We start from the raw sequence: 15,198 nt of genomic DNA, 5'->3' as shown, positions 1-15,198 counted from the left end.
GAGCCAACATCACGGCACCTATAACAGGGAACAGGCAAGTCCATCTTTCCAGACCTAACGGGTTGAATTCTGGAATCTGGGAAGCTCGGAGGCCTGTGTTGCCCTGCGTGTAAGTACCAGTCACCAGAGCTGGCCGGGTCCCCTCCCTGTCTCTGAGGACCCTGTGGCTGCCAACGTTGTGCCCCCTGACTTGGGAAGAGTGGAGGACGTGGCCAAGGTCAGGGGTCCCCAGGCACAGGGGTGAGGTCAGCCGTGGAGGCCCAGTGCCCCAGGGAGGAAGGCCATGGGCGCTGCTGGGCGCTTGGGCACTGACCTCCAGGGGGGGAAGGCTTCCAGGCCGACTCGCCTTTCCAGGGTCCAGCCGACCTCGGCACAGCTGTCTGGAGGGAGTCCTGGAGGTCCCAAGAGCTGTGGGACAGCCTGGGCTCGGGGGACACAGGACAGTGAGGAAGAGCTCCCAAGTCCCCCCAGGCTCCCTCCACCACTGCGCCCACCTCCCGCGTCCCTCCCCGGGACAGGGGCCACGGGCCCAAGAAGGGCCAGCGGATGGTCCAGGGGACAGCAAACGGGAGCCCTGGGAGCGTGTTCAGGGCCAGGCGGGCCAGGCGGGCCAGGCGGTGTCACATGGAACTGTTGAAGCGCCACACCCACCTGCAGGGAAACAGGCTCCTCCTGCCTGGACACGGGGCCAGCGTGGGTAGGACCGGAGCCTCCCTCCTCTCGTCCTCTTGGTGAGACGGGAGCCTTGGGCTGGACGGCTCTAGGACCCTGAGCGACAGCAGAGACCTGCCGGCCCCATGCTCCCCAGACCCGCCCTGGCCTTCTTTCTGGGCAGCGGAAAGGTGACCCTAGAACCGTGGAGGTGGGCGGTGAGTACAGCTCCTCTGTCTCTGCTTCTCCCACTGGCTTTAAACCCAGGACAACGCGCTTTTCCTACATTGAACAAATGGTTGGTCCTTAATGGTTTCTTGGGGACCCTTAGCCCCAAACTCACCCTGTGACCTGAGGACATAGGGCGGGGAGAGGTGGTCTGCCCCGGCCAGTTCCCTAACTAGGAAGGACACAGACGGGCAGAGGCTGGGACCCAGCCCCGCGCCACTAAAAGCCACAGTTGGAGGGACCCCAACCTGACTTGAACCCCTGACTTGAACCCGCGAGGCTCCTTGCAGCCTCCGCTGACCCCATTCGTGTGAATGATCACGTTTCTCTGCAGGAGCATCCACAGGTGCCCCAGGATGCTGTCCCCAGGGGGCTGTGCCCCGCTGTCCCTTCATTAAAACCCCCAAATCCAGAATGAGTGTCAGACAGGGGAACCGCGGGCCTGGCAGGAAGCACAGAGGTGACCCAGGGGCGTGCCCTGGGCTCAGACGGAGGGTAAGTGCACGGGGCAGTTGACAGGGAAGGGAGGGGCTCGGGGGGCCACGGGAAGGACAGGTGGGAGGGCTGCTCAGGCTGGACTCCAGACCCTTTCAGAGTCACACTCTGGCCACCCACAGGCGTCACCAACTCCAGGGTGCCATGGCAGCAGCGCCATCCCCCGGCTTCTCTCCTGCCCAGGGCCAGGGGCTGGGGAGGGTCCCCAAGGGCAGGGCAGGGCTCTGTGGTTGACATCTGGGTCTGCTTCCTGGGCTGGGTGACCAGGCTGTGTACTAGGGGAATCCAGGGTCCTGGGGCTGGAGGCTCAGGTCAAGGTCAGCGGCTGCCTCCTTCCAGAGCTGCAAGAGCCTCTCCAGCCCCTCCCTCCCAGGGCCCCGTGGCCACAGCACCAGCTCCCGGGCCGCGACGCCCCTCTCCCACAGCCTGCGTCTGTGCCCTCAGTCTCCCTGTCTATAAGGACATCAGCTGTTCTGGTCACCAGCGTGACCTCATCCTTGCTGTGACATCTGCAAAGACCCCACTTCCAAATCGGGCCACACTCTGGGGCACCGAGGGGCAGGGCTTCTTCGTCTCCTTAGAGGGGGACCGAATTCCACCAAGGTTCCAAGTCTTCCTTCTGGTGACGCTTCCCGGGCAGCCGTGGTCAGGCCTGTGGTTTCTGGAAGGACAGATGGGGACAGAGTCCAGAGGAGGGAGGGGCCAGGGTGACCTCCAGGTGAGGAGTGGCAAGGGCAGTGTCCCCTGCCGTGGTGACATGAGAAGGGATGAGGAGCCCACCAGAGCCTGGGGTCGGGAAGGGCCTGGTGGGAGGGTGGCTGGGGCTCAGAAAGCTGGGCCCAGCCACCTGCAGGGGCTTTACCAACAACTGACCACCTGAGGCAAAAAACTCCAACTGAAAACAGAATGATTTCCCATCCTCCCATCATCAAGGAGTTTTGCATCTCATCTGAGCTTTTAACCTCAGGAAAAGTGACAGAGGACAGACAGACCCACGTCGCAGCGTGGTTTAAGGTGAATACTACCTCGGCCGCTTCTTAGCTGTGTGACCTTGAAGAAGTGACCTGCCTTTCCTGGGCCTCAGAGTCCTCTGCACGAGAGGGTTGAGAGCCAGCTGCATCACCCGGCTGTGGAAGGACCCCGTGTGAGCCCCGAGGAAGGCCCTCAGCCCAGTGCCTGGCACCGCGTGCTCCTGGGTCAACGTGGCTGTGGTTCTGTGGAACGTGAGCGCGTGGGGAAGCCCAGAACAGGCCACGGCCCTGGGTGCTTCTGGCTTCTCTGGATCACCTTTGAGCAAGAGTCCAGGGACCTGGCCGGTGATCCTCAAGACCAAGAGGTCCGAGTGTCCGGAGAGTTTAACTAGTGCCACCCGGGACTCAGCCAGCTTGCACCCGGAACACTGAGTGGCCACAGAACCACCGCCTGGGTCCCCTGAGGCACGTGAGCTGCAGGAGGGAGGAGGGCGCTGAGTCTTCCTGGTTCTTTAGGGAAAAGGGTGAACGGCAGCATTCCCGGACGGGCATGGTGACAATCCCCCAGGGAATGATCCCACGGCTCGGGCCCACGTGGGAGAGAGGGGCCAGGACCCGCGCTCTCGGGGTCACTAGGAACCAGCCGTCCCTAGCGCTTCCCTCCCCGACGGGAAGCAGATGCCAAAGACCCAGGGAACTTAGTCGTGGGAGATGTTACCAGAGCCCCTCACAACAGCCGTGGGGAGGAGAACAGCAACGTGATCTGGCACAGCTGGGCCATTCCCTCTTGGGTTGTCGCCAAAGAGTGTCACATGACAATCAGCCGGAGGGGAAGGTCCACAGAGCTGACGCCCAGGCGCCAACTCCCCACTAACAGGGACACACACTGGCCTCGGCTGGATCCAGGATTCTCTTTCTCGGCTGCTCTGAATGCAGTTTCAAAGATTTCCCTGTTTGTTTTTGAAGCAGATTGAAATATTTACAACACATTTAGGATTGTTTCATATTTGCATTAAAAAAATCCGCCCCCCCCCCGCACCGAGTGGTGACATATTTAATCAAAATTCGTTGGATGCTTCATGTCATACAGAAGCCTTCCTGGGCCTTGCAGATGGGGGGGAAGCTAGTGGGCCAGCAGGCATTGTTTTCTGCTCTTGTTCTTTTGATAAATAAATAAACACCTGCACATGTGTACTGCCCACGCGTGTGCACGCACACACACACGTTTTCTTGGTACCACCTATGTGTCAGGCAGTGTGCTAGGCACAGGGGATTCACAATTACGACGTTGGAAGGAAGCTGACTTCTTGAGCCCAAGTGCAGAAAGCATTTCCCGATAACCCAGGAGCGGCGGGAGCATTTTCGTGCCAACTCTTGCTATACATCCTCCAAGGTTTGCAGCCACCTTACCCTTTGTGCTGGGTTTTACTTTTGAAATAAAAGCTGATCTCCTGAGAGAGGCCATAAAGGCAAAATTGCAGTCCAGACATTTATTTTTTTTTAAAGCAAGGAAGGATGTTCACAAAGGAAGTCCTAAAAGATCACATTGGGCCAAACACTGGGAAAAATCCAAATAACCTTCTCCCCTGCCCCCAACCACTGAAATGCCACCCGGCCCCCAGACAGGGCGAGCCAGTTCTCGCCCACCTGAGCCGGGCTGCTCCCGGCCCTTGCCGTGGGGTGAGCTTGTGGGACCAGCTGGGTACCCTGTCCCCGCACATCACCAGGACATTTGTTCTACATTATAAGTGGAGTGAAACGGAGCACGGATCGTGGCTGTTACAGGCCCGGCGCGGTTGTCCCCCCCGAGTTCCCCGGCAGTGCCTCACGGCTCTCTAAAGGCTGCATAAAACAGAGGGAGGAACCTCCTCTTCTTCCAGTCTGGCTGCTCGGCCCCCTCTCAGTCTGCACCACCATCCTCCAAGTCAGCAGCGGTCCCATCCGTCAGGGGTGACCAGAGTCACTCAAGCAATCCACGCGAGGGTGTTCACGGAAACACGGGGTCGCTCTGAGCTGCTAGGAGTGTTTGGGAGGTCGGTGCCACGTGACTTTTGTACAATGGCTAAACGACTGTCTAGAAATAAGAACCTCGCCCCCTGACCTCACGCAGCCGACCTTGATCCTGGCAGCCTATTAGGAAGGAGCACTTTGAGATCTTTGAGAAGACACCAATGCAGGACCCCATGCACAACGGGGTGACCCAAATCTCCAGGGGCTGGCCTGGGTCTCTGTGGTTCCTTAAAATCCTTCCGGGTGTTTCTGAACCGTTGGGGTGTCAAGAGCTAGGGGTCCCTCATCAGAGACCTGGGTATGCAAGTTGGTTGTACTGCAGAGTTTTGAGGGAGCCCTGGGAGCACTGATGAAATTCTTTGGGTGGGGGATAGAAACTACCTACATCAGATACCAGCCATTAGTGCTTGGTACATAGTAGGTGCTCAGCGAATCCATCTATCCACAATTGCAGTCAATTCCTGGATGCTCCCTGCACAGATTCCGTGTCTCTCTCCCTCTGCTTTCTCATCATGATGCCATGTGTCCCCTGTGTGCCCAGTGAGTCTCACCCGCCTCCAGATGACATCTCAAGAGCCCCTCAAGAAAGGCTTCTGTGAACGCCTGCTCCTCCTAATGCCAAAGGAGATGCATGCAGGTTGATGGCACCATCAGGTGTCTCCTCTCTCGGGTGTCACCCCCATCCTGTACTATTATTGGGTTTCATACGACCACTTCAATTTACTAGCCCACGACCACCTACAGGGCAGGTCATTCAGCTTCCATGTCTCCATGAAGGTGGTGGTGAATTCATGTGTCAGCTTGGCTGGGCCATGGTGCCCAGAAACTCGGTCAGACACCATTTTGGATATCTCTGCAGAGTCTTTTTGTTTGGGATGAACATGGATGTCTGCAGACTTCTAATCAAGCAAATTGTCCTCCATAATAGGGGAGGGTCTCACCCAATCAGTTGAAGGCCTAACTAGAAGAGCAGCAACAAAAAAATTCTGACCTCCCCCAAGCAAGAGGGAATCCTGCCAGCAGGTGGCCTCTGGACTCAGATGTGGCCTTAGCTCTTCCTGGGTCCCCGGTTGGCTTTATCCACCCCACAGTTTGGGGCTTGCTAACCTCTATAACTGAGTGCATTTCTTAAAGTAAACCTTTGCCTTTATATGTACACATTCTGTTGCTCTGTTTCTCTGGAGAACTGCGGCTAGTGCAGTCACCCAGCGGAGTGGCCGCAAGTCTTGTGAAGATGTGAATGGTGCGGTCAGTCCTTTCCCGGGAGCTCCTGGAAGGATGTCTGGGAATGCGCCTTGCAGAGAGCAAAGCTCTGCACACATCGTTGCTAGAAGTGCTCGTCCTCCCCTCCCCCTGCACCGCCACCATGGTGGCAGCTGGTTCCAGGGCTTGTGCCACCGCTGGTCTGAAAGTGGCCTGCAGCTCTTCCTCCATGACTGCTGGATGCCTTATTCCAGACAACCTCCTCGGCCTCTTCCCCTACCACCGAGTGCTGAGCTGACCCCTGCTGTTTGGGAAGCTTCTGGGCCACGTGGTTTGCAGTCGTGCCTCATCGGATGGAAGGAAGTCGTGGGGACGGGGACGAGGTGTTCCCTCTTCTTTTCCGTGAGCCAATCATGCAGCCACTAAGAAGTGGGCAGGCATTAGCAGGTCGAGGGGGTCTTTTTTCCCCCCTGGGTGTCGGGTGGTAGGAGAAAGCCAGTTTTCCAAACGAATGATGTTGCCAAGACATGTTCCTGTCTCTACCGACAGGCTCTGCTGAGTGAGGACAGTTTCTGAACCAGTGACAAGCCCCAGAGGAGAAATCGCCCCGATTTACTGCAGGTCCAAACAGCTTGGCTTCCGCCAGAGGGTTGGCGCTGCCTTTGAAGAACAGCTGGAGCTCAGTTTGGGTTTGGGTTATTAGTCATGAGTCTGGTTGGGAAGGGTGTCTTTGGGGAGACGGGGTCTTGGGCAGGGGACCCTGACAGCCAGGAGCATGGCTCAGCAGATTTAACTGCCTCAGCTGGGCCTGTCAGTCAGCCAGGGCTGCGGGGCCTCGGGAGACAAGAAGCACCGGCCAGCCCAGGGCCAGCAGCCAAGTCCCAGCCTGACACTGGGCCTGGATTGAGCTTCCTTGTTCCCTGGTGCCAGGCCATTCTCAGAGGCTCAGAGCTGGGCCCAGCAGGGAAGGCCACGGAGTCCTGCCATGCTCAGAGCAGAGGAAGCCCAGGAGTCCTTCAGAGGGACAGCGTGGGCATCAGCGCACCGCAGCAGCCACTGCAAATGACCCACAGGCCTCAGAGGCTCGCCATGGGCCCGTCCAGGCCCTCCACGAGCTCCGGTCCTCCCGGGCAGAGTCAGTAAAGCACCAGGGCTTCCCGAGGGCTGTTCTGCTTCCCAGGCCACCGGCTGCTCGGGTGGGTCCTGATACGGTTTTGCTTTCCCCTCTTCTTCTCAGCCTCCAATCCCTCTGCAGACAAAGACGGGGTCTGGGAACTGGGGTCATGTCTTTCAGTACAAAAAGGTCCCAAGAAGATCAAACTCTGCATCCACCAGAAACGAGTCCTTTGAGCATCGGGACAGTATCACTCGGGATAGCTGGCTCTACCTGGGTACTGTGTGGACATCCCGGTGTAATTCTACATAATGAGGATTTTTCTGTTTCTCAATTTGCACTGTTTCACTTAACCGTGTCATAAAGCACTTGTTTTTAGGGACTGCATAGGATCCTGTTACCTCGCTGTATAGAAAGGTATGGACTCAGCCACCCGTGGACGGGTGATGAGAGCCCACTCAGGTGAGCCTTTCCAGACCCCGCTGCCCCCGACAGCCCATCTGATCTGCACTCTGCCCACGTCGGAGCCCTGCGCCCTGACCGTGCAGCAGCTCCTCAGTGCTGCAGATGTTCGGGGAATGACTCCAACAGAGACTTTCTGTCTCGTTGTATCATCTCCTTAGGAAAAGTTCCAGGAAGGAGAGTTCCAGGCTCACAGGCAGTAGGCATTGTGACATTTGTGACCCAGTGCCAGCCTACCTTCTAGCTCTGCCCACCAGTGGCAGCCCTCACCCTCTGCCGAGCTGGCTGTTCTCCTTGTGTCCATCTCTGCCTGTCCAGTGGGCTGGATGCTCACACTCTAAGCCCTGTGTGTCCATCTGGGTTTGGAGGACTCGTCTGCTCTTTCTTCCTCTTGCCAGCAGTCAGCTCAGGGCCTGAAGCAAGGTAAGTACTTAATAAATATGTCATGCAGTTGTGCCAGAATATTTATAAAGCTTGTCCCCATGCTGTGCACTCGAGGACATGCAGAGGAGCGTGTCATCAGCTCTGCCACAGCCCACAAGGAGACCCGGTGACCCAGCAGGCCTGCACCTGTCTTTGGAGAGAAAGAGGCAAGGTCTGGGGGGGGGGGCGGGGAACGGGAAGCCGGGTTCTCACCCGGGTGGGCCACAGAGGATGCGCCCTGGGAGCTGCCACCATCCAGGGTCATGAGGGTGGGAACCAGGAAGCAGCCAAGAGCAGGCCCGGCCCAGGGAAGGGTCTGGTTGCTGCAGCCTGGGGCCCGGGTAAACCTCAGCTGAGGACCTCCTACCAGGGAACCCTGCATGGGCTTGCTGAAATGCAGGCCACCGTCACCTCAAAACATAAACCAGTCCCTGGAGATTGGACAGGTCTTGCCACCTCCATCAGGAAATGGCTTTACACACCCACACCCAGGAGCCAGCGGCTCAGGGGGACCCCCCCAGGTGTTAGAGGAAGCGGAGAATGAGGACTTAGGGTTTACACAAAAACGAACAACCAGCTTGCCCTTCCCCGCCTCACCTCCACACCCTCTCATTGTCACCACTGTCTAGGTGACAAGCAGCCGCCCAGGAAACCTCTCCCTTCCTGCTCCCTGTGCCACCTTGTGCAGGCGGGGTGTGTGAGACACCTGGTTGAGGGTGCATGCTCGTGTGTCACCGTGACACCCAGGGAGGCTTCGTGTGGCTTTGTCCACACAAACGGAAATTCTCTGGGGATTTCTCTGGCCATCGGGGAGGTCCGCGGTCACCTCTTCTGTGGCCACCCGGGCAGCACACTCTCACTCCCCAGTCTGTCCCTAGAGTGGCCTTCCCTGCCAGGAGGGGGCGTTGTCCCCCAGGAGAGCTGACTAGGGCAGAGGTGGGAGGACATGGCAGCGGCCAGAATCTTCCAGTAGTTGCCTGGAGGCCTGAGGAACGGTCTGCCTCCTGAGCACACTGGAAAGTTCCATTTGTGCTGTTGCCTCCTGCAGCTCTGCCCTGGCGGCCAGCAGGTGAAGGCAGGTGAAGGCGGTAATTGACGCGGCCAGATCTCGCTGTCATCGTCCAGCCGGCATACAGCCCGGTCCTGCTTTTCCCATAGGTCCTGACGGAAGCTGGGTGGGGACAGAGGAGCTGCGATGTCAAGGATGCTGCCAGATGGCGGAGAGAGCCCCAGCGCAGCCGCCAAGTGACAGCCTCGGAAATGATGCAGGTGGGAAGGAGCCCTGAGCTACCCAGGGTGGTGCTGGCACCAGTCACTGAATGCCTATGGGGCGGGAATGCACCCCGACAACCCCCCGAAACTCCCACCAAAGGCCTATGTGCCCAGTCGGGCCCTGCCAGAAGCGGCCAAGCCTGTACCCTGAGCCTCCTAGGGCTGCGATCATCGGAACCCTCTCTGCTGGGAAGCCAGGGGACTGAGGAGCAGGGACAGCAGGCAGCTCTGCCCAGGACTGCCTGGTCCTCAGCTTTTTCTGCCAGCACCCACGGAGCCGGCATTCTTCACCCTGCCCCCAGGGGCCTGCTGGATTAACTGCACCCAAAAGGCCAACCTCCCTCTCCTTAGCATGAGCCAGAGTCTGAGGTCTTTTCCCTACTGATTGTGCACCTTTGGGCAACCCCTGGGGCTGCTGGAAAGAAGGATGAGTTAATATGCAAAGAATATAGAATGCACCTGGAATAGAAGACGCATTATTACTGCACATACTATGTAATGTGTGTGTGATAAATAATATACCATACAGAGAGCATGCAGCACACATACACTCCAAAATATAATATCACACATGTATAAAATATAAATATTATATAATAAAATGTTTGTTATGTTTATAAATACAGTATTGTCTATAAAATATGAATAGTACATGTTATGTTTTGTGTACATGTTATATTTTATATACATGTATACCATATGCAGTATATAATGATAGTATTAGTTCAACAAATATTCATTAAGCACCTACTATGTGTAGGGAGAGAGAGGAAGGCGGGTGTGGGGAACGGGAGCCAGATGCGGCTGAGGCCGTGCAGACAGAACAGGAGGGTGAGAGCTCCTCCCGTGCCTCTGCTGCTTCAGGGCCCTCCATTAACAACATGCAGAAGGACAACAGGTGTGTTCTGCAGCTCAGACCTCAGGAGACCTGTGCTTCTCCTCCCCTGGCAGAATGCTGTCCTGAGGTGGCCATGCCCTGAAGCAGGAGCAGAGACGGACCACCTGTCCCCCAACCCAGGGCTCGAGTGAGCCTGGGCCGGTCCAGCAGCAGAGCCACCAGCGACCCACAGAGCTCCCTGCTGGGTGACTGTGCAGAGCCATGGATACTGAAGGAGCAAGGGGCAGGGCCGGTGTGAGAGGAGGGCACTCTCCTCTGACTCCTGCTGGGCCGTCCCTCTGGATAACAGACCACACCTGTCTGTGCTCCCCTCCACCGCTCCCTTCTCTCCCTGGACAGTGGGGCTCCAAGCACATGCTGCTCCCCTGTCTGCTTCCCTGGCTCTGCACCTAGCTGGCCCTGTGTGTCCCCAGACTCAGCCCCAATGACCGGTCCTGAGAGCCGCCCTTCCCGGCCTTACCTCCGGCTGTTTGTGCTTTCTCGAGCTGCGTTTTTCTACAGAACACTCGTCTGAATTTGTAATTATACATTTATTCTTGTGTTCCAAAGGTCCAGCCCCAGAAAATCCCAAAGAGCTTTTGCATCTAGACATCACAAAAGACAAAGAACCTTCCAGTCCCTTGCCCTCTCTATGGGTTTCTTTAGATCCCTGGTTCTCAGCACGTGGGCTTGGAAGGACAGTGGGCCACACCCCTTCTGCTGGGGTTTGGGGGGCCAGTGGGTGGGGAATGCCAGGCAGGTCTGCAGGGGTGGGGCTGAAGGGTCAGGGCTCTGTACCTGGTCTCCTGGCAGTGGGTCTGCATTTCATGACTTAATCCGGACACACTCCAATGACAGAGGGAGGCCACCCCACCCCCGACCCCTAATAGAAGAGGAAACTGGGCTTTAGCAGGATTAGGTAACAGTCTCCACCCTCACACAGCCAGGTTGTGGCAGGGTCAGGACGGGACCCCAAGTCCATCAATCCCCAGGGTTTGTATGGTCAGCTGCCAGCCAACTGTTCAACTGCCAGCCTCATTGTTATCTGGAAACACGGTCCACACTCTTCTTAAAGATGCAGCAAAATGATCACCTCCGCAGAGAAATACACAGGCCCTGCCTTGCCTCTGGGTGGGGCGGTGGGGCGGAGGGAGCTGGCCAGGCTTGGGGCAGCTGGCAGGCTCGGCTGCTGGACTCCACTCTTCTCTTTCTCTCCCTTTTGTTCCAAACACTCAGAGCCAGGCAAGGGGCACAAACAGCACGCGGCAATGCATCTCCCCAAGTTTATTTACTAAAACAACATTTTTTTTATGACCAGGACGTGTTCACAGTGAAAATATGACAGCCTGCGTTTCTTGTCGCCATTGATCTTTAATTTGAGCCTGCCTCAGAGCCTGCCTCAAGGTTTTCTATAAACCAGGGCTTCCTGGCCCCCAGTGTGGTGCCTGCACGCGAATGAGTGACGGCCCGGGCTGCTCTTTTCTCATCTGGAAAGGCTGCAATTGCGGTGTGTAAATGGGTGGAAAGTGCTGATATTTGGATTCTATAAATAGCTCGCCTCGCCAGGCAGCAGGGCTGGGTTTCATCTGCGCGGTCTCCTTGGACTGTTTGGGGCCTTATCACTTCTATCCAGGGTGCGGCAGACGAATGAGCCCCCGCCAAGTGCGGATTTGGGACATTTGGGCGCATCTGCGGGTAATGAGGGGGGCTGCGGCGGTGTGCGAGCCGCGGCCCGGGATGCGCAGGAGCCTCCCGCGAGGGGAGGCAGCGCGCACGGCCCCTGCGCCCCACTTCCATTTGCAGCCCGCGCCGCCGGCCCGAGTGGGAGAGGTTCTATCTATAGCGCGCTATTTTTAGCCGCATCCTCTGCGAACCTGACAGCCGGTTAACGACTAGCGCTCAGCGCGGGGCGGGCTGCTGCGCGTGGAGTGCGCTCGGCGGGACCAGCTGCGCCCAGCCCACGGTGTCGCATCTGCAGACGCCCTTGCTTCCCCGGGGAGGCAGGGTTGTTGGGGGAGGGCCATTTGGGGGGCATCGCCCCCCATTTTCTGAGAATGCTCCTCTGGCAGGGAGGGGCCCTCTTGCAGCGAGTGCACGAGCGGCTTCTGACGCTGCTGCCAGGATCTGGAGAGGTGCGGGACAGGAATGGCTGGGGAGGACGCCCGGGGGCTGGGAAAGGACTTGCAACTTGAGGAGATGGAAAACTTGGGGAGAAGACCAGGACACAGTCACCCTGATTCCGAAGGTGTATCCCTAAGGAGGGAAAATTCAGAGGCTCTACTGAGCTATTTCCCAGCCTTGATGGTATAGATCAGGTGCCATATGCACAGAGAGGCCCAGGGATCTGCCCAGGAACACACAGCCTGCATCTGCTGCCCAGAACCACGTTACAAGTCAGAGGACTGGTGATGCCCTGGGACAAACACCAGAAGGTGTTCAGTGTGTGCACCTGTTCTCTCTGTCACCCTGCATGCTAGAGGTCAGGGTGGGCTGGCTGGCTGAGCACCAGGAAATCAGACTTACAGCAAGGGGTGTCCTGGAAACAGCCAGTGTCTGGTGATGCCAGTTGGGAAACCTGGGGACCTTCTCAGACATGGCTGGGGGTTAATGCTGCAGATGTGCCCAGGGAGAGTCCCCCTGTCAGACCTCCTAGGTAACACCAAGAACCCAAATGGACAGCAAGAGGGCACCATTCTGAGCAGGTTACACATATCAGCTTTGCATTCCCACTGGGACCACTATTACCTCATTTTACAAAGGAGAGAAGCCCAGAGAAGCTAAGTAACTTGTCCAAGGTCACACAGTAGGGAAGGGAGGATCTGGTATTGAAACTGGGGCTGCCTGGCTCCAGAGTTGGTCACACCCTTAACCCTCTTCCACATTGCCTCTGGTTCAGGCCCATCTGAACTGCCTCACTCAGCCCAGCCAGATTCAAGAAGCCTGGACATGTGAATAGGCTCCCTTCTCTTGGGCACCTCTAGAGCAGTGCTGTCCAATCGCGACCTTGTCCAGACGATGGACACATTCTAGATCTGAGCCATTCCGTAGAGTAGCCGCTAGCTGTGACTTTGAAATTGCCAAGTTGGACTGAGAAACTAAAATTTCAATTTGGTTTAATTCTAATTAGTTTCCATTTCAGTAGCTACCCGTGGCCTCTAGAACACTAGCCACACAGAACATTTAAATATGACCACACCGGAACCTGCTCCCAGAGACTTTAGTGGTCTGGGGTGAAACCTGGGCAGGGTTATTTTAAAAGATCTCCAGGTGAATCTAATGTGCAACCAAGTGCTTGATGTCCATGACCTCCAGGGTCATCCTGGCCTCGGGGAAGCAGTCCTCTGTTCATACTGTGTGGGTGGTGTAGGTGACTCACTCAATACCAGTTCTACCCCATTATGCCTTGCCTTCCTCTACTGTGGAGCCTAGAAAGCTAAATGCTTGGTTTATATGATGGATGTACAGCTGGAAGTGGAAAATAAATGAAGTAGAATTCTGCTAGTGGTGTTTTATCAACCTTCTTCTTCCTACTGGAGGTGAAACTAGATGTCCAGAGCTGTGGTGACCATCTTATACCATGAGGGAAGATCAAGAGATGTGCTGGCACCACCTTGATATCACTGTGTTACTGAGTCAAACCAGCAGTTGCCCACTTTTAGACTTCTTGTTCTGGGGTGCGTGTGTGTATGGGGGGCAATCTATTTGTTTGAGTCATTCTATTTATGTTTTCTGTTTCATACACTCTAAAGATTTCTAATACAACTACTTCTATTTTCTTTGGCTTTGAAATTATTCAAGATTAAACATGTTGAAGTAAGTGAAATGACTTTGCAACCTATAAAATACTCAGGAAATGGACAATGTTTGGGTTTGGTTTGGAAATATTGCCAAACTTTAGGCAAGAAATCCCACTATGCGATACCAGGACAAATTGGGGAGGGTTCTCCATGGGGACTTCGTGAGGCTGAGTCCTGGAAATGAGTGAATTATTTGTCCTGCTTTGCTAGGACATTCCCAATGTTGGCAGGGAAAGTCCTGTGTCCTAGAAAAGCCCTCAGTCCTGGGCAAACCAGGGTAGTTGGTTGTCCTCCCTGGAAGTTTGGGGCCCAGAGACTCATTCTCCAGACAGAACACCTGCTTTGGAGCAGCTCGCTAGCCGACCTCAAAAGACCCAGCGGCTTCTTGCGGGAAAATCCATCAGCTGAGCCAGAACAAGCTTCCCTCAGCATTTCGCCTCTGGTTGCTGGTAGTGGATCAGCGACTCTGAGGATCACTCTTGCTTTTCCTTCTGAGCCCTCGTTGCTTCTTTCTCTGAGAGGGAGGGAGTGTGTGGAATTCTGCCGCTCCTGGGGAGGCAGGCTGGCTGTGGATATGTGCCCTGCTGCTCACACAGGGACCTGCCCAGGTCCAGCCTTCGGAACACATCCCCCTGGAGTGAACCGCATCTGCTGGTCTTTGGCTAAAGTCCTGACTCCACATCCCCAGCTGTTCCCCCCACTCTGCCTCTCTTTAATTTCATCCCAACTGAGCTTTTCCCTACCAGCAATCACAGTTATCCCTCCTTATCCATGACTGTACTTCCTGAGGCTTTAGTTACCTGTGGTCAGCTGAAGTCTAGAAATAGTAAATGGAATATTCCAGAAATAAACAATTCATAAGTTTTAAACCGCATGCTCTTCTGAGAAACATGATGAAATCTCCCACTGTCTTGCCTAGAATGTGAATCTTCCTTCTGTTCAGCATATCCATGCTGTATATGCTACCCTTCCATTAGTCACTTAGTAGTCTTCTTGATTACCAAGTTGACTGTGACAGCAGCACAGTGTTTATGTTCAAACAACTGTTATTTTACTTAATAATGGTCCTAAAGAATAAGAGTAGTAATGTGGGCAATTCATATATGCTGAAGAGATGCCTTCATCTTTATGTGAAAAGGTAGTTCTCTACTTAAAAGAAAAAAAAATGTATGCTGAGGCTGTTGAGATCTATGGTAAGAATACATTTTCTTTTGGTAAAAATTGTGAAGAAGGAAAAAGATTTGTGCTGGTTTTGCTGTCACATCTCAAATTGCAAAGTCACAGACACAGTTCGTGGTAAGTGCTTAGTGAATACGGAGGAGGCACTGAATTCGTGTATGCTACGTAAAAAAAGGCATAGAATATATGAGGTGTGGTACTATCTGTGGTTTTATCCACTGGGGGTCTTGGAACATGTCCCTGCAGCTAAGGGGGAGTATTGCAGGCTCACCTTTTTATCTGAGTGGCACATTTTGGTTTGCAAAGGAATCATAGGCAGAGTATCTCTTTGATTATTCCAACAATCCTAAGAGGTGGATATTAGTCACCGGATCCCCACTTTCTAGAAAAAAAAAAAAGCTGAGGTGCATAAGATCAATTCACTGGCCAAGGTCCCTCTGGTTTCTCTCTGCCCTTACTAGGCTGTGAGGGGCGGTTTCGCGAGGGGCTCTGGAACCCACAGGTTTGGTTTGGGAT

The 15,198-nt window shown here is 55.3% G+C and overlaps 1 long non-coding RNA gene across 2 annotated transcripts; it reads left to right on the top strand.

Moving 5' to 3' along the window:
* Window positions 1-836: 836 nt before the first annotated feature.
* LOC143406121 (uncharacterized) lies at window positions 837-3,851 on the top strand. 2 transcript variants are annotated; one of them, XR_013092174.2, is made up of 3 exons: window positions 837-869; window positions 1,214-1,374; window positions 2,342-3,851. It is a non-coding gene; the product is annotated as an uncharacterized LOC143406121 (long non-coding RNA). The 2 variants fall into 2 exon arrangements; XR_013092173.2 differs by having other exon boundaries at window positions 863-949.
* The last annotated feature ends 11,347 nt before the right edge of the window (window positions 3,852-15,198 follow it).

The sequence above is a fragment of the Callospermophilus lateralis genome, chromosome 8, assembly GCF_048772815.1.
Source record: "Callospermophilus lateralis isolate mCalLat2 chromosome 8, mCalLat2.hap1, whole genome shotgun sequence".
In the NCBI taxonomy this organism is placed as follows: domain Eukaryota; kingdom Metazoa; phylum Chordata; class Mammalia; order Rodentia; family Sciuridae; genus Callospermophilus; species Callospermophilus lateralis.
Note: the sequence above shows the minus strand (reverse complement) of the source record. Positions and strands in the feature narration are given on the sequence as shown.